The sequence below is a fragment of the Dasypus novemcinctus genome, chromosome 24 (assembly GCF_030445035.2).
Source record: "Dasypus novemcinctus isolate mDasNov1 chromosome 24, mDasNov1.1.hap2, whole genome shotgun sequence".
NCBI lineage: Eukaryota > Metazoa > Chordata > Mammalia > Cingulata > Dasypodidae > Dasypus > Dasypus novemcinctus.
This window is the reverse complement of record NC_080696.1, coordinates 28,546,314-28,571,616: the sequence shown is the minus strand read 5'-3', so window position 1 is coordinate 28,571,616 and position 25,303 is coordinate 28,546,314. Positions and strand designations below refer to the sequence as shown.

At 45.3% G+C, this 25,303-nt stretch overlaps 1 long non-coding RNA gene across 2 annotated transcripts in view; it reads left to right on the top strand.

Moving 5' to 3' along the window:
- Positions 1 to 21,741, top strand: part of LOC131275844 (uncharacterized) — a 52,194-nt gene extending 30,453 nt beyond the window's left edge. For both annotated transcript variants that reach the window (XR_009183309.1, XR_009183308.1), the window contains 3 exons: positions 606 to 727; positions 21,134 to 21,325; positions 21,611 to 21,741. This is a non-coding gene — a long non-coding RNA (uncharacterized lncRNA). The remainder of the gene's footprint in view (positions 1 to 605; positions 728 to 21,133; positions 21,326 to 21,610) is intronic.
- Positions 21,742 to 25,303: the final 3,562 nt, after the last annotated feature.

The window sequence follows — 25,303 nt, the reverse complement described above, 5'->3', positions numbered from 1 at the left end:
AGAGGTCATTGACAAGGAACAGGAAAGTCTCTGAGCCTCTCCTCTCTGGGGGACAGGCCTCTGGGGGTGAGGGTCAGGGTGGGGGGGGGTGGGGAGGGGTTGGCTGGCAGGGAGCCAAGGCAGGAGCCCTCAGGCAACCAGTGGAAAAGGCCAGGTTTTCAGTTAAAAAAGATGGAGGTGATACAATTGGAGACAGCATGTCTGTGACCATTGCCATGGCAGAGACCTACAGGGCAATGCCAGCCCTAGGTAGGCCCATTTGACCAGGCCTTGGAACTTTGGTTGGCAAGGAATCCCCCTCTGAAGAGTGACCTGGCAGCCTGACCCAACCCAGACTCTTGGCTTGGACCAGGTGAGCTATCTGATGGAGAGAGGTTCTCACATCATCACAGATCTGGCTCAGGGGTCCCCTACTGCCCCTTCTGCAAGGGTCCTTGCCCCTCCTCCTGCCTTCAAATCCAGCCCCCTGCCCTCCAGGAAGTGTGAGGAAGGAACATTTCTTATCCAACATGGCACCTAGTGGTGGCATTTGGCTCTGGCTTTCTGCAATGGAATAGCTTTCTTGTTCATGTTTCTTCTGTCTCTTTTGTTTCCATGATACATAGATTAGAAAACAACAGTACAAGACACAATAGAAGAGGTTCTCTTCAACCCCAGGCTCCACTCAACAGACTCCTTCCACGTCAGTGATCTCTTTTATCACTGTGGGGCCTACTCATGGCATGTGGTGAGTACATTTTGGAACACTGCTCCCCTGCAATGCGTTAGTTTCCATGGCACTTGACACATTCCCCAGTCCATTCAGCGGGTTTCAGCAGGATGTATAATGGCCACATATGTCCTGGAACTATCATGGGGGACAAGTCCAAGTCGAGAAAACGTCCCCACATCGCAACTGTCTTGGCACTCCCTGCTGTAGGCAATGCCTGTGGCCAATGTTTCCAAAGCAAGGAGGTGGGATAGGGGTGGGGCAACTCTGATGTGTGCAGGGGCATGGAGGCCTACATGCCAGGGAGGAGGTGGGTACAGCCACCCCAGCTTGTGGGGCACTGGTGGCTTGGTCCGGGCTTGGCAGGCACCAGAGTGAGGGATAGTAGGAATGAGAGGAATTAATAGAACGGGTTCCTTTAAGTGAGTTCCAAGTCAGTGTCCTTTATCTGTGATTTGCTTGCAAATGTGCGTTTCCTAATGCTGGCTTGGAGACTCAGATAAGAGGAATGTTCATGGGACCCTATCCTTCTTTAATACATGAGAGGTTTAAAGAGTTCGCTCCAATACCATCTTGTGAATAATGGGATAAAAAAAAGCTGTAGGTGTTAAATGACTTACATTTCCAGGAGCCACCTGCATTGTCTGAATCTCTTTTGGCTGCCTGTCACAACTTTTCCACAATCAGAGCTGTCCCATGTGAGCAGATTCCACTTCAGGTATTCCCAAGTTAGTGTTTTATCCATATCTTTCAATATATTCTTACCTGTCTTGCAGTAATCTTTGTAATACCTTCTGTGCAATCTATGCATAGAGGGTGATTTTCCACCTGTTTGACCTTGGCAGGAAGCCTGGAGCTCTTCTTTGATAAGCTCAACTGAGCAGTCTGTCCTTAACAGGAGCAAGCCCCTTATAATCTGTTGCCTTCATTTCCCTCCACTTGAACCAATTTTCATTATATGTAGAAGTTCGCTATTGTGATGAATTCCAAAAACCGATATCGGAATGTGTTTGTCATCTGATCCGAACCTGGGAAAGACTAAGGTATGAGGAGGGCTTTGATTGGGCCACATCACTAGGACACGGAGACCCCATCCCGCGGGCAGTGGTGACTGGCAGAGAAAAGGCATGGCAAAGGACAGAGTTAAAGTTGGAGTTTGATGCTGAAGCCTTAGCTGGAATCCCGGGAAGTCAGCTCAGAGAGGAAAGAGAAGCAAGCCTCGGGAGGACAGGACTTGAGGCAAGGGAAGAACACAGAGGAATGGAAACAGCTCCTTTGACGTGCCAGAATCCCCGCGGTGAGCGAGAAGCAGAGCCCTTCTCCTGATTGTTTTCAGCTGACCTTGTGCAGAGAGGCAACGCCTAGAGAGCCTCATAGCCTACAGCTGCCCTTGTGGAGCAAACAGGTGCTTAGCCCAGAGAGAAGCAAGACCTGGGAAGAGAGGAAGCCAGGAAGCCTGCGCCCTGGCTGATGTTGCCAGTCCTCTTGCTCCAACACGTGGGAGCAGACTTTGTCGAGGGAAGTATCTTAGGCATTGCGGCCTGATATCTGTAACCTCCTACTGGATATCAATACCTCTTGTGGGAACTAGCAGGCTTGTAGAATTGTGCATCAGCACCCCTTTGGCTGACTAGTACAGCACACAACACTGTCATCTTGTTAACCTTCACAATGCTGTGCTCTTTTCCCCTTCCACCATTACCAGACATGTCCCATCACACAAAATGGAAATCCTTTACTGCCTGTCGCCTGCCCCAATCCGTGTGGTCATCGATATTTTGTCTCTGTGGAGTTCACCATTTACCCAGCTGCTTTCGGTGCAGTTCTGCAGTGCTTTTCCTTGCTCTTACTTCAGTTCGCACAGCGCTTTCACGGTTCGTCCATATTTCAGCTCTTTACAGAACTGCCTTCCTTTTTACAGCTCTAGAGTTCTCTGTTGCCTCTGTATACCATTTAGTTGATTCATTCGTTGATGGACATTTGAGTTGCTTCCACGTTTGACTATTGTGAGTAGACACTGACATCATTCTTGGGTAATGTTTGGTTTGAATACCTCTTTTGATCTTTCCGTGTAAAAGTCGGAGTGCAACTGCTAAGTCCTGTGGAAATTCTATGTTTAACTAATTGAGGCATCACCAACTTGGAGTCCACAGTGGCTTCACCATCGTTTCATCTTTCTCTCTGCAATGTGTGAGGGTTTTGATGACTCTATATCCACTTCAGTGGTTATCCAACATGTTTTAAGGAAGCAGTAGCACTTCCTTTGTTATTTGTATTTCCCTGATGTCTCGGGATGTTTAGCACCTTCTCGGGTGCTTCTTTCTCAGTAGTGTATCTCCTTTGGAAAAGGTCCAGGCACCTGCCCCTATTTTTTTTTTTTTTTTGTATTTTTTTTATTGACTTTGTAATAATATTACATTAAAAATATATATGTGAGGTCCCATTCAACCCCACCCCCCCACCCCCCTTCTCCCCCCCCAACAACACTCGTTCCCATCATCATGACACATCCATTGGATTTGGTAAGTACATCTTTGGGCACCTCTGCACCTCATAGACAATGGTCCACATCATGGCCCATACTCTCCTCCATTCCATCCAGTGGGCCCTGTGAGGATTTACAATGTCTGGTGATTACCTCTGAGGCACCATCCAGGGCAGCTCCATGTCCCAAAGACGCCTCCACCTCTCATCTCTTCCTGCCTTTCCCCATACCCATCGTCCACCATGTCCACTTTTCCCAATCTAATGCCACCTCTTCTATGTGGACATTGGATTGGTTGTGTCCATTGCACCTCTATGTCAAGAGGAGGCTCAGATTCCACATGGATGCTGGATGCAATCCTCCCATTTTCAGTTGTAATCACTCTAGGCTCCATGGTGTGGTGATTGTCCTTCTTCAACTCCATCTTAGCTGAGTGTGGTAAGTCCAATAAATCAGATTGTAGGTGCTGGAGTCTGTTGAGGCTCAGGACCTGGCTATCACATTGTCAGTCCAGAGATTCAAATCCCCTAAATATATCTTAAACCCCAACATTAACTGCACCTCCAGCACATTAGCATGAAAGTCTTATGAAGGGAGATCCCATCTGAGTCCAGATTCATCACACATAAACACCATTTCCAAAGAGGCTGCCCCTATTTTTAATGGCAGTATTTCTCCTTTTATTTGTGACTTTCAGTAGCCTACAGGCTTGCCCTATTAAACTCTTACCACACACCTGATGATCAAGTGTTTTGTCCCTTCTTCAGGAAATTCCCTCTCTCCTTTCTTGATAATGGACTTTCCTGCAGAAAAGCTGTTAGGTCTGCTGAGCCTGTTCTTGTGATCTTAGGGAAAAGTCTTTCCTTCTTGAGCAGGTCTTTTCATCTTGACAGCTGGGGATCATGTGGCTTGTATCTTTCATTCTATAAATGTGGTCATGACCATACTTGATTTTTTCCTTCCTATTGTGGAAAAACATTCTTAGCATAAAAATCATTTTAATCCTTGTGAGTGGGACACGTGGTGACATCAATTGAGTTCATTGAAAATATTGGGTAGCTTTGACCGCTCTATTCGGACTCCTTTCATCATCCCACCCAGACCTCATGCCCCTTTAGCAATAACTCCCAGTTTCTTCCCTTTGCAACTCCTCTCCTGAATGATGCTGTCATGAATATTGGCATACAGATAGCTGGTTGAGGACCTGCCTTCAGTCTTTGGTGTGTATACCTAGGGGTGGAATTGCCAGCTCCCATGGTAATTCTGTGTGTAACTTTCTGGCTGCAGCATTTTAATTTCCCCGCCTGTAGTGGCCAAGGGGCCCATTTTCCCACACCTTCTCAGCCATTTTCCCCCTGACAGCAGTGTTCAAGCATGTGTGTAGTAAGTAGCACCTCATCTTTATCTTTGGTATCTTATTTGCATTTCTCTCATAGCTAATGATGGTGAGCATCTGTGTAAGTGCTTTTCAGTTGTTTGTATGTGTTCTTGGCAGCTTTGTCTATTCAAACCCTTTTCCCATTTATGGCTGCAGCTGTTTGTGCTTTCGTGGAGTTACAGTCATTCTTTTCATGGCCTGTACATTGCGCTCTTAGCAGAAATAGGGTCTCCGAATACCTTCTTTCCCTCTTCGGTTTTCTTTTTCTACTTTATTGGAAAAGTAGTGTAGAAGTAACTTGTCATTAGGTAGAGATGAGGGTTCACGATTGGGGCTTAGGTCCTTTTTCTGGGCTAGGGCTTTCATTTCAGAATAGAGCCACCTTCTGGCTCTGCAGTCACCACGAGCTTGCCTAAGAGGGTCCAGGTTGCGGGAGGAGCTGACAGTGAAGGGGTGGCGGGGTGTTGGGGAAGAGCGGGGTTGCAGACTTCTCCATGTCCTCTTGCTGGGCAGAGCATGGATGCCGTGCTCAGGATGGAGTGCTCCCACACAGTGCTTTTCATCGGAGAGCTCTTCCCCTCCTGGCGGAAGGCGTGGCCTTTAGGGAAGTGCTCTAGGCCATTGCGTGGCTTCAGCTGGCAATCTGCCGATGAGGCCCCGGGAAACTTCTGTCACACTTCGAAAGCCATGACCTTCCAGCCAGGTGGATTTTCCCATGCGATGTAGCCCAGTCCCCTTTTCCGTGGCCCTCAGCTGAGGGCATATGATGCCGCCTGACATTTTCTAATGTTCACGTTGACTGATGGAAAATGCTCCGGTCTGGCTTGTTCTTCCCCGAGCTGGGCCGCAGGCCTTGTAGGGATTCCAGTTGCTGCTCCTTGGTTTTATGAACACCTCAGAACAAGGTCAAATCCTCTCAGTGCCTCAGGCTCGTAGCAACACGCCCAAAGCCCGGGGCAAGACATCCCCCTTTGCTTATAGGGAATTCCTGGGGTTGCTGGGTAGATTGCCTTTTGCAAGTTGTTAAAGTCCTGATCCAGTCACCTGGACCAGGCCCAGGGAACAGAAGGAGCAGGTGGAGGCCTTTCCAGGCATGGGCCTATGCTCTCTTTTCAGTATGCCCTTGGGAAATGGCAGCAGCCCTTGGCAGGCAGGGAGGTGTAGCTAGGAGGGCCTCCTGGTCGCCAGCTGCTCCTGACCCAGAAAACGGTGTCCTCACAGTTTCCCTCCTGCAGGTAGATGAAATGGCTCACTTCAGCACCCGGCATCTCGGTGAAGCTGCCGTGAGAGGGGAATGGGCCGGGGGGCACGTAGACTCTGCATGTAGGAGGTTGTCGGCAGGGTGACAGTGCTCAGTGGATCTTTCCCAGGCCTCTGGGCTGTAGCAGACCCTGCAGAAGCTGGTGAGGAGGCCTTGCCCCCTTGGCCGTCCAGGCTTGGAGGAGATTCCTCCTCAGCAGCACACCCCTGGCTGGGTCAGTCTAGGGCAGATGGTCCTGCACCGTGTTGGCGAGGCCCTCCTGGGCTGCTCCCACCTTTTTGCAGGCAGCGACTGTTCTTCAGCCTCTTCTCACTACTTCCCCTCCATCTGCACAGGCCTCCCTTGTTCTAAGGGCTGTTGGCAAGGACAGCCAGCCTGAAGCAGTCACAGCACATATGGGCTTGGTTGGAGCCCATCGGAAGGCCTGGCTCTTGGGGCCGAAGGGCTGAGCAGTGAAGGGCACAGGTCATCCAGCTGCTGACCTGCTGGGAGTTGGTAACCACGGAGTCTGTTGGTGGGCCAAGGGACGGGGGTGACTGCTGTGCCAAAGGGAGAGAGGTTTAGTGCCCAGTGGCTGCAGCTGCTGGTGGTGCTTGCAGCCTCGGGGAATTATGGGAAGCCACTGTCATGCTGCCCTGCTGCCCTGAGTGCTGAAGGGCTGACTGGGACAGAGCTGCCCCCATTTCTCTGGCAGTATCTGCCCTGAGGCCCAGGTCAGCCCAAGGTGTGCCCCGAGGCCTCCCACCTCACAGGGTGGAGCCTCCACACCTCTCCTCATCCTCATTGTTCTCTTTAGCCCCAGGCTGCTCCCGCCTGTCTGAGGGAGAGGGTTGGAGGTTTGGTGCCCTGAGGAGGCAGGTTCCAGGAACACTGGGACATGGAGGCAAGTGGGCAGCAGTGGTGCCAAGTGAACAGTTGGGAAGGTGGGGCTGCAGCACCGCCCTGGCAGTCACCACCATGTGGCTCACCCACCGAGGCTGAGGGACTCGGCTGATGGGGAGAGACAGAGCTGCCCTGGTTTCCCTGCCCGTGGCCACTTGAGCATGCATAACTTAATGCAAGGCGGGGCCCTCCAGCCTCCCTGCTTTATCAGTCAGAGCTCCATCCCTGACACCTCACATTCAGCATCTCTGTGCTTTCTCTCTGGCTGCTTTCCTACCTTCGAATATACTCAGGATCCTGCCGCGTCCACCTGGGTGCAAGCCTCAGCTCTTTTTAGGTTATGCCATCCTTTGAGTAGATGGCACATGGTGCCGAGTATTCAAATGTCAGCATTTTCAAAAAATATGATTTTGCCAGCAGGTACTACGTGAAATTAAAACATGAACCACAACATTTTTATTGACAAAAACTCAGATCTAATCATGAGAGCTGAGTATAATCCTTTGTATGACTGGGCTTATAATGGCAGGAGTGGATACCCCCCATTGCGCCTGAGCAAGCTTCTGAGTCAGTGTTTTATATCTGCAAATTGCTTGCAAATATGCATCACCTAATGCTGGTTTGTTGCCTCAGAGGGCCAAATGGTCCTTTGTTTTAGTGCTCAATAAGCTTGTATTAATATATGTCTTCCACATCTTAGATAAGCTTTTAGCATGGACTTCAAACTTTCCTGGTAAGCTTTTAGCACATAATGTTTTCATTTTCCCTGTATATTTAAAGTTTGTAGAGGTTGCATTGCTAAAATGTTTTTTGGACTACAGTTGTCAGTGTTTCCAAGGGTAGGGCTGCAGTTTTCATTGTCCCAAATCCATACCTCAAGACACATACAACAGAGATTATATGTGAAGACATGAATAGACCCCCCATCCATAGCCTACATCAGTATGAGTAAAAAGTTCATGTAAATAAATACTTAAAGAGTGTATAGAATTCCTGCAAATTGAATAGTGTTTTACCATATTAGATAAAATTATAATGTGTTAGTCATCATTTTAATTATTATTAAAAATAGTATGTGTCACCAAACAACCTTTTATCATAAATTAAATAATACCACTGCTGTATGCCACAGCCCCAAATATTGTTAGTTTGTTTGAAGAAATTAATATCCACTTATATTATTATTACTTTTTTTAAAAACTTACTAATATCTTCTTAGGGAAATCAAGTCAGCCCACATTCTCCTATCTGCAGAAAAGTCAACAATGGTCTTTTGCAGTGCCTCCCCAAGGCTGTGTGCATAGCTCAACCATCTGTCCTGGCCTGGTGGCAAAAAAACCTGAGAAGAGGCAAAGTGGTTCCACCAAAAAAGTGAACATCATGAGTACCAAACCTTATGGTGCCTAGCCCAGCAGTTCCTGTTGCCTGTTACCTACCAACAACTCATAAACATCATCCATGAGTGTTCTTCATGCTCACTTCAGTGACTATGACATTGGTTCCCTCCTGGTCTTGAAAGGGATGAGCCCTCAGCAGCATGCTACAAACCCTCTGGGGAATAATACAACAAGAAACCACCCAAGCTATATTCAGTACTTTGCAAAAACAAAGAGGGGGAAATATGTAGTTATGGTTGGAGGTTAAAATACTTCATTGAGAACTGTGGCAATTGGTAGCTGCCACACATCATATTATTCTCATTACAGATCCTGGAACTGCAAACTAGCAGTTTGAGCCTACTTACAGACTTCAGGCCTGTATGCCTCCTTATGTTATTATAGAAGGAACTGTTAATATTACTGTTGGAGAAAAATGGCATTCACTCGGACATGGAGACTGATTGACCACAGGCAGAAAAATAATTTATTGAGAAGCTCTCCCAATGGAGGGGGTCTGAAAAACAGACTTCAGCCCTCCCCCAACCAACATGGTGGGGGTCTGAAGAGAGGCTTCAGTGCAATTCTGGAATTGGGGGGGACTTGAATTTATACAGAACTTTCCTAGGAGGGGAATTGATAGTTCGTGGGAGGGGGATTGAGGGTCTGAGTGCGGTAGTGGGAAAGGGTTGAGGGCGTTTACGGCTTTTTGGAATGCTGCAGGAGCAGATTTTTTTTTTCATCTGTAGGGATTAAAAGATATGTAAATATTGAAGACTTCCATCTCCCTCTCCCTCTGATATCAGGTAGAGATAGTAAAGATCTCCATCTACCTCTGATATGCAGATGGTGAAGATCTCTATCTCCCTTTATTCCTGTCTCTATGAGATTTCTTTAGGCTGTGGGAAAGTACCATGCTATGCCCTCAGACCCAGGGGAGGGGGTTTGCCTTTTCCCAATGCATATCAGGGGAAATTGAGCTACAGCTTGTTAATTATTGCAAATCTCTAACATTCCTAATTCTTTGTTTATATATATATATATATATATATATATGGGAAGGATCAGAGGGTGAGGGGATTTGGGGTGTTGGTTCTGTCTGGCTACTTCCTGCTGTCAAGGGGCAGAGAAAAGAAGTTCTCATCCATCCTGTATAGTAGGCTGTGGTTTTAGGTCCCATAGGCATTGATATTGTTGTTCATGTAGCAGAGAGACACTATTTACATATTCCTGGGTTATTGGCTGTATGATTTGGTGTATGAATTGGACAAGAAGCTGTAAGAGACCAGGATCAAAAAGAAGCAGCAGGAAAATGGACTTGGTCCAGTGGGTAGGGCGTCCGTCTACCACATGGGAGGTCCGCAGTTCAAACCCCGGGCCTGCTTGACTCGTGTGGAGCTGGCCCATGTGCAGTGCTGATGCGCGCAAGGAGTGCCACACCACACAGGGGTGTACCCCGCGTAGGGGAGCCCCACGCACAAGGAGTGCATCGGTAAGGAGAGCCGCCCAGCGTGAAAGAAAGTGCAGCCTGTCCAGGAATGGCACCGCCCACACTTCCTGTGCCACACACAACAACAGAAGTGGACAAAGAAACAAGACGCAGCAAATAGACACAGAGAACAGACAACCGGGGGAGGAGGGTGGAATTAAATAAAGAAAATAAATACATTTTTTAAAAAAGCAGCAGCAGCAATACTGTTAATAATGATGTTATAAGGGTAAAAGGGTTGATTTTATGGGTGAAGAAAAATAAAAAAGGAATGAGGATAACCGTGATTGATTTTCATAGTTATTATTTCGGGTTTTCTGAATGATTTCTATATTTTTCTTAGGATTTTAAGATTTTCTTTTACCTGACCAGTTCTGTTAATGTAAAAACAACAAGTTTCATTTATGATTGCACAGGTACTAGTATATCCTGTTGAATCAAGGGCAGGGTGGGTGTTTGTTGTCATCTGTTATCTGTTTGGTATTGGGGCAGGGGAGGCCTGAAAATTACAAAAGTAGAAGGGTATTTTTATGTATACTGTTTGCATTGTAATTTAACTAATGTGTTATTACTGGTAATAGGGATGATGATCTTTTGATAGCTCATCAGCCTACTTTTGTTATGCCTCCTGCACACTTAATCAACCCTTGACTAAATGCTTTAGAGGAAACTGTTATCTCCCTGGATGGGAGGAGGTCATGGTTATTTGATCCTGAAGGCTGTTGCAAGCTCTAGACACTCCAGCTTGTAAAATTCTTCTTTAGTCTATTCTGAATCGTTCCTTTAATATATCATGTGTCAACTTAGTAACGTTTATCTGGAATTTCAAGGGGAAATAAACTATGTCTTTATGAAAAACAAAAAAAGGAAAGCAATGAAAAGCACAAAGCAGTAAACATCCTTTAAAACACCAAAAACTGAAAACCAGAAACTTCCATCACTAGAGTCACAGTAGTTCTATAGTAGAATACCAGTAAGTCCACTCTAACATATAATTTATTCCTCCATCCTGTGGACCCTGGGTTGATTATGTCCACTCCAACTCTCAGTGAAGAGGGGGCTTTGACCCCACATGGTTGGAGGGTGTCATTCTCCTGTCTGCAGGTATAGATACTCTCACTTCCCTGGTGTGGTGGGTGACCATCTTCATCTTCCTCTTAGCTCACCTGAGTAAGTCCAATGAACTGGAGAGTAGGTTTTGTAACTCTGCTGAGGCTCAGGACCCAGCTGGCACATGGGCAGTCCAGAGATTCAAGACTCCTGAGTATACACAAACCCCAGTGCCAAACACAGCTTCAGTCAAAGTGACAGAAGAGGCATGTGTAGAAAGTCACATCTGAGTCCAACTCCATCACACTCAGGAGCACAAATTCCAAAGTAGGACCCACTGGCAGGGCACTGAAATCTGGAGTCATCAGATGTGAACATAGACTGTGTGTCTCCTTAGCACTCAGGAGTACCAGTACCTGTGGTTGTACCTACACAGCTGGTCCTTGGCAAGAAGGTGTAGTAGCAGAGAAGTCAGGTGTATGCAGTAACAAAGGCCAGGACATGAGAACTCTGGGAAGCAAGGTGGTTTATTTCAACCAGCTGGACTTGGCAGACTCCTGTGCTAATAAAAACTGAATGCCTAGTAGAATTTTTGGATTCCTTTTATACAGAAGAAATAAGAGTGGGGGGTCTAATGGTGGTTGTATGCAAAAGGACTTTTTGTTAGTTTCTTCAAGTGTTTTACATGAGTATTAGATAGGTTATTTCCTCCAGGTAAGCTTGATTTAACACATATCCCCCATATTCAGGTAGGCTTGCCACATTTGGCTTACATCCTTTCTGAATATCCAAAGCTTATAGAATTTATACTTCTCAATTGGTTTTCTAGACATATTTGGATATGAAATAAGTTTGAATCTATGCACAGGCAATATTATTTCCCTCCTTTGATGCCTGCTTAAGGTTATTAAGCTTTGGCATCACTATTGTCAGAGTCTCTCTGGACTGACTGGTATGTATATACTGCCATGAGATGGGCAGCTGTCTGCCTGTTTTGTGCACATTCTGTTTATGATGAAAGGGAGGAGGCAAGGAAGTATGGTGCATCCTCCTATGATGAAGGCAATTATTCCCAGTAGAAACTTGAAATTGTTTACTATTGGCTGCCAGCTTCCAATGGGATTACTTAAATTCCACCCATTTCAGCTCTGGACTGGAACATGAGCAATTTTTACCATTTTGCTTGTAATTTCATCAATAACCTTTCCAGTGCTGTCTAGTTCAAGGTAGCAGTTAGAGAGATTGAATTTTCCACAAACTCCCCCTTTAGCTGCCAGGAGATAGTCTAGGGTGAGATGGTTTTGCAGATAGCATTTCTGAATTTAGTTTGCTGTTGGGCTAGTAGGTTTAGAGCATGGGCAGTTTCATTAGTTATTATTTCCACCATGGCTTGCAAGTGGATGATTCAGTTTAGCATATAGATAAGGGTTCAGTAACTTCACATGTCATCCTCTGCCTGAGATGCTGGCCCACATAGTACCGGATTACACATTCAGGGGGCCATTCTTCACCTCTCCAGGTAACGACAGCCCTTTCTTATATTTTGATACACTGACTGGCTTAGCTCTTTCCCTTCCATTAAGGGAATGAGGAAGAAGGAGGGTTCTATTGTACTGAGCATACAAGTACCACACCAGTTTTGGGGAAGTTCTCAGAATGCAACTTTCCCACAAATCCAGTACAGACCATTTGGGGCATTAAAGGGGCCTTTTGCAGTGGAGTTCCACACTGTGATTAATTTGGGGAAAGTACAATTTATGAGAGTGAGGTCAGATTCATTCCATGTTCCCCAAGGCTCTGTTATATTGGTGGTATAATTTTGGAATTCTCCCCCTGTACATGTTAGGTTTCCAACAGATATAGAAGAGTTTAGGCAGGCCCTTGAAGCACAATATTTTCCTATGACAGAAGTTTACAAGGGCCACATGCTATCTCAGGGGATAGCTGAGAGGCCAGTTTCATTATATGTTTGGCTGTAATTGTGTTCTCTAGTTTCCCAGGGTCGTTGGTCTTCCATATTAGTACCTCCACATACATAGCACAAGGAGACATTTAAGCTGCCCCTACTACTTCAGCTAGGCTTATGAAGAGGTTTCTCACTCCTTGTAGAATGGAAAAGGGCTTTTCCATTTCTTCATAGAAGGAGTGGAACACAGAATGGCCTTTACTTTTGAGTGGGTATTCCGAATACGCAACCCAGATGTAGTCTCCTGGGTCTATTCCTCTACCATCAATGCAGAGACTCGTTTGGACTCCCTGAGTCTGTCGGGGTTAAGGTTTAAGGATGGTGAGGTTTAAGTGGTTACAATGACAGCATAAACAGCCAGGGCCATTCCTTTGGTGAGGATGACTGTTTAGTTGCATCTGTGTTCCACGTGGCCCAGGTGACACAGGACCAGTAGGGGCAGTAGTATGCACCTATGCATTTACACCAGAAGGCCCCCCTTGGACTGCACTTTTCATTTCTGGAGCACACATATACTTATTGTTATGAGTATATTTTTGCTCCCTGCTAAGCCCTCCACAATTGGTGTTCCATGGTATCCCAGAGTCTATAACTTGGCAAGCATCAAATAGGAGGGACACTCATTGGTTCTGGCTAGTGGCTGGGGTAGAGCTAAGTAGCTCCCCATTTTGATTACGCACCCTTATTTCCCATTTATGGGAGACTGTTGGAGGTTTGGGGTCATAGCAGATTATTTGACCAGATATGTTACAGACACTATAGGAGATTCCTTGAAACTGGCAGGCAGCTATATGGCCCTTGCAGGTGTAATGGTTATGATATACTAATGTGGTATTGACATGGGCCCCCATTCACACCTTTTCAATAATGGCTCACACTCTGTGATGCCAACCTGGGACCAGGGGAGGGTCAGGGCTAGGAGTAGGGAGAATAATCAAAGGGGCATTGTAACTGGGATTAAACTGGATTCTTATTATTTATACATAGACCTATCAGTTTCTGGGGTGTGATTGGAGCAGAGCTCGGTGTCCCATCCTCAACCTTCAGCCATGCACGGACCAGTCAGCTTCTGGGGTGTGACTGGAGCAGGGCTTGGTGTTTTGTTCTTTTGCAAGATGAGTTTGGTTGAGTTGTGGGCATCTGGAATACAGGTCCAGAACTCTGGGGCAGCTTGCTTGACCCGGCTATGGCGTATCCATGGGGTGCTTTCAGCTACTTTAATTGCACTGGGGGTGGATAAAATGACAAGATAGCATCCCCACCATAGAGGGATTAGTGGAGCTGATTTCCAGTCTTTGACAGAGACTGCATCTCCTGGTTTCTCCAGGTGTATGTAGTTGCTTAAGCTAATGGGGGCCCTTTCTTGGACCTAGTGTTGCAGATTTTGTAAGGTTTTTCATGAGCTGATCATTTGCTGAGCTATTGGTAAGTTTCCTCTTTCTCTGGGATCCCCTTCTATATTTTGGATTAAGGGGGTGGTTTCTGAAAGAGGATTTCGAAAGAGGTTAGGCTTGGCTTTCAGCTTGGGCTTGCCCAAACTTGGAGAAGAGGACTCAGAAGTACTTGCACCCATTTTGGCCCAGTTTCTTGGCAAATCTTGGCAATATAAGTCTTTATTGTATGGTTCATTCACTCTACTTTCCTGAGCTTTGAGGATGGGAAGAGGTGTGCAGTTTCCATCAGATGCTCAGTGCTTTGGCAATTTTTGAGTGATTTCAGAGACGAAGGTGGGTCCATTGTCAGAGCCAATTGAGAGGGGTAGCCCATATCTAGGAATGATTTCCCTGAGAACTTTGGTTACTTCTTCAGCTCTTCCACCCAGCCAGAAAAGGTGCAAACAAGGACTAGGAGATATTTATAACTTCCAGAGTGTGGCATTTCATTGAAATCAACTACTAGATCTTCAAGAGGCATATTGTCAATTCTTTGGTCTCCTGGGACTCCCATAGGCCCCCTGCCAAAGGTTTTATTTTTGCACTTGTGATGCACCACTGGCATATGGCATGGGTGATAGCAGCTAGACTTGGGATGTAGAAGAATCTTTCTTTTTAAAAAAAATTTATTATTTATTTATTTCCCCTCCCACCCCGGTTGTCTGTTCTCTGTGTCTATTTGCTGCATCTTCTTTGTCTGCTTCTGTTGTTGTCAGCAGCACAGGAATCTGTGTTTCTTTTGGTTGCATCATCTTGTTGTGTCAGCTCTCTGTGTGGGCAGCACCATTCTTAGGCAGGCTGCACTTTCTTTCACACTGGGTGGCTCTCCTTACTGGTTGCATTCCTTGCACATGGGGCTACCTTATGCGGGGGACACCCCTGCATGGTGGGGCACTCCTTGTGTGCATCAGCACTGTGCATCGGCCAACTGCACATGGGTCAAGGAGGCCCGGGGTTTGAACCGCAGACCTCCCATGTGGTAGATGGATGCCCTCACCACTGGGCCAAGTCTGTCACCTGAAGAATCTTTTTAAAACTTCTTTAAGATGGGTTTTTCCCAAGTGTGTCTTCTCATGGTAGTGTTGAACTAGAGTTGTGGCTAATATTTGTGGCACAACTATTTTGTGATCGGTCAATGTCCACCATCCATTTTCTCCTTATATCCCACCCTCAGAGAGTATCCACTCTCTCTTGGCTTGAGTGTATTGCAGCTCTTGTTGATTCAGAGGCTGTGGGACAAGAGCAGGCAGTGTATTCTGGAGTTTCTGATAATTAAAAAGGTTGAGGAATGAGAGCAGTGGCCAGGTTTTTAGATAGGGATCCTTACCATGCCACTCTTTTTGCTTCAGCATCTGCCCTCTGATTTCCCTGGGTGACAGGGCTGTGGCTTGTCTGGTGTCCCTTGCAGCGCATTACAGCCACTTTGGTAGGTTTCCAAACTGCTTCTAGTAGTTCCAGAATCTGTGTGCCATATTTAATGCTCTTTCCTCCTAAGTTAATGAGTTCTTTTTGTTTGTATAAGGCTCAGTGCATATGCTGGGTAAAGAAGGCATATTTGGAGCCTGTGTAGAGATTAACCTTTGCTCCAGCTGCAAGTTGTAGGGCTTGGGTGAGGGCAATGAGTTTGACTTTCTGTGCTGATTTGCTATCCAGGAGGCTCTGGGCCTCCTGATACCACAGCATATCCCACTCACTGATTGCTGTCCTGCATAAAGCTACTCCCATCCATGAAGAACTCCATGTCAGAATTTGCCAGTGCTGGTCTTGGAGGTCTGGCCTGCTGGAATATACTTCTTGTGATGTTTTCAGGCAGTTATGGGCTAGAATCCCCAGCTCCACGGGTAGTAGAGTGGCAGGATTTAGGGTTTTTACAAGTTCCAGTTGAAGGGAAACCACATAATGGGGTTTGATATTTAACCTGGCAGCTGTTAGTTAGCCGGTGTGTTCCTTTGGCTTTGAAGACTATGATTACTGCATGCAGAACCAATTTTATAGCTTCTAGTGTAAAAATGACTGCAGCTGCTACAGCTTGCAGACATGAGAGCCTGTCTTTGGGCTAGTGTCCAGTTGCTTGAATAGATAGGCTATGGGTCTTTGCCAGGAACCGAGGTATTGAGTGAGTGCCCCTACTGTGATCCTTTGGCAGTTGTGAACATAGAGGTAGAATGGTATACTGAGATCTGGAAGCCTGAGGCTCAGTGCTTCCATTAGAGCTTGTTTGAGAGCAATGAAAGCATTTTTCTGTGGGCTTTCCCAGAGCAGGGAATCATAATCTTTCCCCTTTGTGACTTCATATAAAGGGCACATGAGGACCCCAAAATTGGGGCTCCAATTGTGGCAGAATACTGCCACACTGAGGAACTGGCAGCTTCTGGTGCCTGTTGGGCTCAGGGAGACCACAGATTGCTTTCTTTCTTTCAAGTCCCAATTCACGGTGCCCCTGCATTATTTTTATAATCTAGATATTTGACCTGAGGCAGGCATATTTCTGCTTTTTTCTTAGACACTCAATAACCTTTTTGCTGTAGATGCTTTAAAAGAGCATGGGTTCCACCAGCGCAGTCTTGGTAGGTGGGACTTCTGAGAATGAGGTCATCTACATAACGGAGGAGAAAACAGTTATGGCTTTCTGGTTTAAAGGATTTGAGATCACTAGCCAGACCTTGTCCAAAAATAGTGGGGGCATTTTTAAACCCCTGAGGCAGTTGCATCCATGTTAGCTTCTGCTTTTCATCTGGGTTCAGATTGTCCCACCTAAAAGTGGAAATTGGCTGGCTGCAGGGCACTACCCAAATGCAGAAGAAGGCATCCTTAAGATCTAGGCATGAAAAGTAGATTGCCAATGAGGGTATTAAGCTGAGAAAAGTATATGGATTAGAAACTGCAGAATGAAGAGTTATTACTGCCAAATTAACTGCTAGTAAGTCCTGGACTGGGCGGTAATCCCCATCACCTTTTTTAACTGGAAAGAGTGCAGTGTTCCATGGAAACTGGCATGGCTCAATATGCTTTCATTCAGTAATCTCTGAATAAGTAGCTGGACATTTGCTTGTGCTTCACGTGGTACTGGATATTGCTTTATGCTTATTGGACTGTCTGTGGCCTTTATTCCAATAATAATTGGAGGAATGTCATATGCCATCCCCATTGGGTTACCCTCTGCCCATACTTCAGGTGCATCTTCAAAAGGTAGCTGCATGGGCATGGACTGGCCAGTTTCACTGAGGCAAAACAGTCTCCATTCCTCCTGCAGAGGAAGGGTTAGCACTATTCTCAGAGGGTCCTGTGGCCCCAGTGTCAGTGTGGATTGCCCCATGACATCAAAGGTAATTTGAGCTGCAGTTTAGACAGCAGGTCACAACCCAGGAGGAGGACTGGGCACTCTGAGGATAAAGGAATTTGTGAGTGACCTCTTTTCTCCCAATGTTGCAGGTCCTGGCTTGCAGGAAGGGCCATTGGGTACTTTTGCCAGTTGCACCTATGACAGTGGTCTGTCTTTTTGAGAGAGGCCCAATTGGCTTGGTCATTACAGAATGTTGAGCCCCAGCATCAACCATCATATGTATGGTGTGGCCCCCAATTTGGACTCTGACCATAGGCTCTGCAGGGCCGGGAGAATAGGAACCCAGTCTGTCCTAATAATCTCCATCAGAGTCCTCTATTCCTGCCAGCCCAGTTATCTGATTTGCAGGGTTTTTTTCCTGAACTTTTTTGGACCCAGGTTTTGGTTTGTGATGCCCCACTAGCTTTCCTGGTTAATGTTTTAACTGCAGTGGCAGGGTTGAGTGGCCAGCTGGGACACTCTTGCTTCCAATGCCCATCTTCTTTGCAGTACACACACTAATTTTGCCCTAGCATAGGCCCTTCCCTCTCCTTGGGGCAGGGGATTCCCAATTTACTCTCCTTGACACAGGAATGGATTTTTCCATGATTGCCACTGTCAGAAGATCTGCCTTCTTCTTCATCTTCTGACTTTCTTCCCTCCTTGTTTCTACATCATGGTTGGCATAGACTTTAGTAGCTACTTCCATGAGCTGAGAGATATTCATTCCAGCAAACCCATCCAACTTCTGCAGTTTTCTTTGGGTGTCAGTTTGTGATTGGGAAACGAATGCTGCGTTGACCATTGTTTGGCTCTCAGGAGCATCTGGGTTTGAAGGGTGTGCATACACAAAACATGCTGCACAGCCTCTCATAGAATTGAGCTGGACTCTCATCCAGAGCCTGTAGAATTAGAGTAGTTTTTGCCATACTTACTGTCTTGTGGCTCCCCACCATGAATCATTCACCTAAGGCCCTATGGAACGTTTCTAGTCAGTTGAGCCTGGTTGTGCTCTTTGGATCCCACAGGGGGTCCTCCTCTGGGGACTGCAAGTAGGCATATTGGTCACTGTCCAAACTTTCCTCAGGTGGGTGCCAAGCCAGGTTAGAGCTCCCTGCATGACACGCATTCTTTCTTCAAAGTTTAATAAAGTCATTATAAATTGTTTACAATCAACCCAGGTGGGTTTGTGGGTCTGTATGATGGACTGGAAAATGTCCATCGTGGCTTGAGGCTTCTCTGAGAATGGTGAGGTGTGGCTTTTCCAGTTAAAAAGGTCCGTTGTGGTAAAGGGCTGATAGATGAATGTCCAGTTCCCCCCCGAACCTAGCCATGTGCATCGTAAAAAATTGGGGTCCAGCCTTCATGGAAAGGTAGCTGGTAGGCAGGTTTTCTCTCTGCTTCCTCTGCCCCTAGGGGTTCCTATGGTTTAAGTTGCTACCTCTCAGAATCTCCACCCTGATGGATTGGCAGTACTGCAGCAGCATTGCCAGGGGCAATGGGCTGTAAAAGCTGCAGATCTGTATTTTCCATTGCAGAAGGTATCAAAGACCACTGAGGAGATGGTAAAAGCTGCTACAGGGATGGCATAGGGCTCTCTGGTTTGATAAAGGCAACTGCAGGGATGGTATAGGTGCCCTCTCAGATGGTGATAAAATCAGTGGTGGTGGTGGTATGGGTGTCTTTCCCTGTGTGGATGATTATAATGGGGCACTGCTTAGAGAGACTAGCTCATTTTCATTCTTTGTATTTCTGGGGCAGGAGTCATTGCATAAGGTGGCAGAAATTCATGTTTGTATGGCCCTTCTAAAATGGGCAGATTGGCACTGGACTGAGGGTACACTTTCTCTGGGCCCTTTGCATGGTGATTGTTTGGTATGGTCCCTGGGACAGCACTCCTTGGTTTCTGTATTAGGCAAATTCTAGCTTCCATATTCATGCACTACCCTAACCAAGGTGGATTTTGGCTTACAGCATTTTCCCAAGGATCAATGTAAGGGAATTGGGTGTCCTGAGTTTCCAGTTACTGCATCATGGACTTTATGGATGATCCAGGGATCTAAAATGCCATACTGGGGCCAGCCCATGCCAAAAGTTGGCCATTCTAATTCACAAAGCATCCTAAGCTTTCCTGATTGGAACCTTATGCTGTATACATCTTCATGGAATGCATGGGGGAAGTTTTTCAGCATACAACTGAAGAGGGTCCTACTTTGTGTGTTTCCCATGTTTCCACCCTGTGCTGATGGTACACAACAGTCACTCAAGCCATACACTTAGTCCATCTCTGGTAGCAACCCTCACGGAAATTTTTGGCACCTCTTAACCTTAGCAGGTCTGTATAAGCCCCTGACTTGGAAGAGGGTCCCTTTGCAGGGACCCCCCAGACTGCCCTTGATCATATGAGGTCACCACAGAACCACAGATCAGGACTCTGCACTTGCCACACAGAAGTGACTTTCTGCATCTCACCCAGTTGCCACAATCACATGCACACAACCACCTCCCTTTCCTTTTCTTGGACCTGGAGAGGAGGTACCTTCCTCCTGTATTTTCAGGTGTACTGGGGCCTCCCCTTTTAGAGAGCTGATCAGTCTCCCTCCTTATTTTAGAATTAGGCTTTTCCTGCACTATGCCCCTGGGGGTCTTACCCATCTGATGTGTAGTGCTCCTTGCTTCATTCTCATTGTCTCTCAAACGCACTGGTGCTCTGGTTCTTCCAGGAGGGCTCTGGTGAAGACCACAACCTCTTTCTGGACTAAAAGGGGAGTCCAGGGGCACCCAGGGCTGGGGTTCACCTGGGCCCTCCCAGCCTCCTCAGAGATATCCAAAAGGGGCAAACAATTGTTGCCACCTCTGATCTTCTCAGCGCAATCCTGAACAAGCCCCCAGAATTGTAGTAGCAGAGAAGTCAGGTGTATGTGGTGTTGAAGGCCAGGACACGAGAACTCTGAGAAGGAATTTGACTTATTATTTTTTTAAAGATTTATTTATTTATTTATTTCTCTCCCCTCCCCCCACCCCAGTTGTCTGTTCTCTGTGTCTATTTGTTGCATCTTCTTTGTCCACTTCTGTTGTTGTCAGTGGCATGGGAATCTGTGTTTCCTTTTATTACATCATCTTGTTGTGTCAGATCTCTGTGTGTGCAGCACCATTCCTGGGCAGGCTGCACTTCCTTTTGTGCTGGGCGGCTCTTCTTACAGGGTGTGCTCCTTTGTGTGGGGCTCCCCTATGCAGGGGACACCCCTGCATCACACGGCACTCCTTGTGCACATCAGCACTGCACATGGGCCAGCTCCACATGGTCAAGGAGGCCCTGGGTTTGAACTGCAGACCTCCTATGTGGTAGGTGGACACCCTAACCACTGGGCCAAGTCCACCACCTGGAAGTTGATTTATTTTGACCATCCAGAATTGGTGGACTCCTGTTGTAATAAAAACTGAGACCCAAATAGAATTTTTTGGGTCCCTTTTGTACAGAGGAAATAAGAGTGGGAAGAAAAATTGTGCTTGTATGTATGCAAAAATATTTTTGTTAGTTTCTTCAAGTGTTTTGTCTGAGTATTGGATTGGTTATTTCCCCCAGGTAAGCTTGAATTAATGCATATCCCTCACATTCCAAGTCAGCGTTTAGCACTAACCTCCCCCCCCCCCCCACATTCCAGCTTATATCCTCCCTGAATATCCAAAGCCTACAAAGTTTATACTTCTCAATTGGCTTTCTAGGCATATTTGGAAATAAGTTTGGATTTGTGCACAGGCTATATTACATCTGCTTTCAGCCCTCCATTTATAAAGGACTCCAGCAAGAGGACCGATACCCACCCTAGACTCACTGAAGCAATCCAATCAAAGACTCCAAATTGAATCCAATTCAAGTTCTCAAGCCCACAGGAATGAATTAGCCACAGGAATGAAGAATATATGATCTTTCCTGGGCTTCACATAAAGTTTCAAAGTGCCCCAACATGAAGGTCAGTTTCTTTCTCTTGCCTAGTATTTTTTGTTGATTGGCTTTATATTAAAACTCTTCTCTGACACTTAGAATTAGCTGTATTTAATTGATCAAATTTTCCCAGTTCTTCATCTCATTCTAGCCCTGGATATTTGGTATAATTTTTAAGATTGTACTATGTGTGTAATTGTTTTACGCTAAGAAAAAAGATTCTTTCCTAGTTCCTTCTCTGAGAATATTGATCTGTTCTGGTTTTTTTTGTTTTGTTTTGTTTTGTTTTACACACTCCTTTCATTGCCTCTAGCTGTTTTACATGATATGCAAAATCTTGGAGGATGGTCACCTCAGAAAGGACTTTCTGAAGTCAGTATTTCCAGTCAAATGAGGACCAGAGACTCACAAAAAGGTCTCAGACCAGCCCCAATGAGCCCTGGAGAGAGGTACAGGTAAGACACCAGAAGTCTTTTACACAACTCAGTGAAGCTTGAATTCCTGGCCTGCCAAAAATAGGCACCCTTTAGAAAACTGTTCTCTGCAACCCTAAGGAGGTATTGTGCCTTTAAGCTTTAACTGCCTTCCTCCATGTCAGCAGTGGGGTTGAGTCAATGGCAGTGGCTGTCCTTGTCTGGGTTAGCTAAAACAGCAGTTCAGAACTGGAACTCAGTAATCAAAACTTGCTGATCAAAAGATATGCTCAACCCCACCATTCTCGGGGTAGACTTCCATGTTCCTCTCCACCCACAACAGCCAGCCAGGGACTAGATCCTAAGATAGCCCATATCATGAATGGGGGATGGGTGCCAGCTGTAAGTGTAGAGTGAGCTACTCAGTATTTTTTAAACTTGATAAAAATTGTAATTAGACTGTGTAGTGTTCTTTTTTAACAAATCAATTTTATTTATACATATTAATAAAGCTTACAATTCACACAAAGTAAAAAAAAAGTGGAATTTGGTATGATCACATAGTTGTGCATTCATCACTTCAATCATTATTGGAGTATTTCTATTATTTCAGTAATAATAAAAAACAAACAGGAAAATTCCTCACCTCTCAACCTCTCTATGATTCCCCTGCTGTACATAGTTGCTATTTCTGGCTACTCTTGCAAAATTATTTATTAGTTCATTAAGTTGTTTTTTTGAGATGTATTCACATACACTATGATCTATCCAAAGTGTATAATCAATGGCTTTTATTATAATCATAATGTTGTACATACAGTTTTTAGCACAATTTCTCAGCCTTTTCCATACACCATTCTCTGGATGCTGTATAATGCTCCTTTGGCCTCCTGAGCTCCAGAACAGTTGTTACAGACAGTTTCTGACTCTTCACTAGCTCTTTTGGAAGAGAAGTGAGTCCTGAATCTCCCTGCTCTGCCATCTTCCTGGAAATTCCCTTGCTAGTGTAAATATCTTTGGTATACATGGAACAAGATAACCTAGTACACATCTTCCTGACCATACATGGAGAAAAGTTTTATATATTTTCCCACATGGAAAATAAGCAATCCAATATGATCTAAAGTTTGGTTAAGATTAGATCCAGAAAACCACCTTGAGTGTCTCTCTATTTGTATTTTTTTACCCTTTAAGGAGGTCATATAAGCATCAGCACATTGCCATTTTACAAGAGTCCATTAGTCTGAGAAAGAAGAAAGCATTCCTATTTAAATGATGTAACAAATCATGTATATTACTGCCAATTAAGTATGTTGAGTTTCCATTTTAAATATAACCTGAATATTGACTAAATCATGTTATATAAGTTTATCATATTGGGGAAAGAGATAATGCAGGCATTACACATGCAAGTGGGATAGTTGTCATTGAATGAATATCTAATTTAGTGATTTTCTTTGTTACATCAGTAAAAATATCATTATTGGAGTCACTTTTAAGCTCTCAGTCTTTGAATATGGGAGTCCCATCTCTATTGTCTGAATCTAACCTGATTGATTGGTTATATACAACCAGTATATACAACCAGTCTTGTATATATCCAATTTTGGCCCTGTCTTATTACAGTTTTCTTGCATAAAGAAGAGTTTATAGTCACCAAATATAAGTTGTGAAAATGTAGTTAAAGCTTCAAATAAAGTGTCCCAATGCCAAATACATTTAACTTACTGATCTGTAACAAGGGCTGACTAATTTTTAACAGGATACCAAATCTTTTTATTAAACATTTACCTCTTTTTTTGGCCAGTGATCACTTTTGCCTGAATGGAACACTATTTTAGGTCCATCTTTTTTTTTTTTAAATGAAAATAAGCTTTATTACATCAAGTAATAAATACATACAAAGATGCAGTTTCAGTCAGTTTTTCCCAGACATTTTGATCAACTTACAGGAAACACAAAACTGAAAGCTACACAGTCTCAGTATGAAAATTTTTGGGGATCCTTGTTCGGTATGATAGATTGCTCTTCTGTATTTATAACTTGTGCACTTTTTATTTGACTTCAAAGCACTAATAGTCATGCAAATGCTTAAGCAAAAAGTTATATTAAGCAGAATCTACACTGTATTGCCAAACTGGGACTGGCTGCTAAGAAAAGCGTGCTGTCAGTATTTGCTATAAACAGAATCCTTAGAGTTGTATTAGCTTATGAAAATAACAACTTAGGTAACAAATATATTCAAGAGAAGATTAAAGTGAGATACTGGTATCTTGGAGGCAAACTATAGTTTGATGTAAGATAGGTAACTTTTCCATGTATTATTTTTTTAATCAATGCTTAAAAAAATACCCGGGTACTTCCTAACTACTTAAAACACAAATCCTAATCAACTGCAAAATCTTTTCTCAATCTTAGTTGGTAGGTTCAGAGCCTAATGAACCATGAAAACAAACTGTTAACATTTTGAAAACAAAAGAGTTACATCTGAACAGGTAGATGAACTGTAACTTCTCATCTTGTAAAAAGATGGAAAGCCTTTAAAGCTAACGAGGTGGCTAGGATCTGGCATTCCATTCTGTTTCTGCCAAGCACTCCCCAACCAGTCCTCTAGCATAAATGATGCCTCATTTCAATCTCTTCATGGCGCTCTTGCTCCCTGCATAGGTGGGTCTGATCTCTTTCCCCAGCTCTTTGATGATGGCCAGCAGCTCAGCATATTTGCTTTGGGGCACCTGGCTCTTCCCAGTTCCCTGGGTGTAGCCAAGGGATGGCCGCCCATAGTCACTCAGCAGCTGGTGGTACTGCGAGGATGTCACCATGCTGGTAGAAGGAGAGTGGACACTTCCAGCCGCATTGAGGGAGGCGGCGGGCATGTGCGCATTCAAGTTTGGTTTGTAAGACATCCCCGCGGGCGGTGGGGCGCAGGGCATGCGGGGCCAGGCCCGCGGTGGTGGCGGTGGTGGCGGCGAGGCGGCGAGGGGGCGCTGCACCTGTGGCCCCTGCGCCCGGCCGTGCGCCCGCCCGGCTCCCGCGCACTTTTTGTTGGCGGCGGCTCGGGCCCCGCCGGCAAATATCTAGGTCTGTCTTTATCATCTAGATATTGGCAAACCCAGCAATCAGTTAAATTTATAATGCTAGAAACCCTATGAATAACTGGAGTTGAGCTAGATCTAACCTTAGGGAAGTAGCAGTGATTAATAGTGATATAGCCTGTGCATAAATTCAAAATTGTTTCCCAGTGTACCTGGTCCCCAAAATAGCCAAATAAGTAATATAGGCCCTACAGTCTTTGAATGATCAGATATGATGTGAGACTAAATGTGTATTTAGGGTTGCCTCCAGATGAGATATGGAAGATATGCTAATCCAAGCTGCCTTGGATGTGGAGAATATGTAACTCGCCTGGAGGAAATAACCTATCTGATACTAAGAGCAAACACTGAAGAACCTAACCAGAGGTCTGTTTGCCATCACTGTTAGTCTCCCTAATCCTATATCCTCTGTATAAAAGGGTCTGAAAAAAAGCTATTCGGGGCTCGGTTTTTATTAGGACAAGAGTCCGCCGAGCCCAGCCGGTTGAAATAAACCAA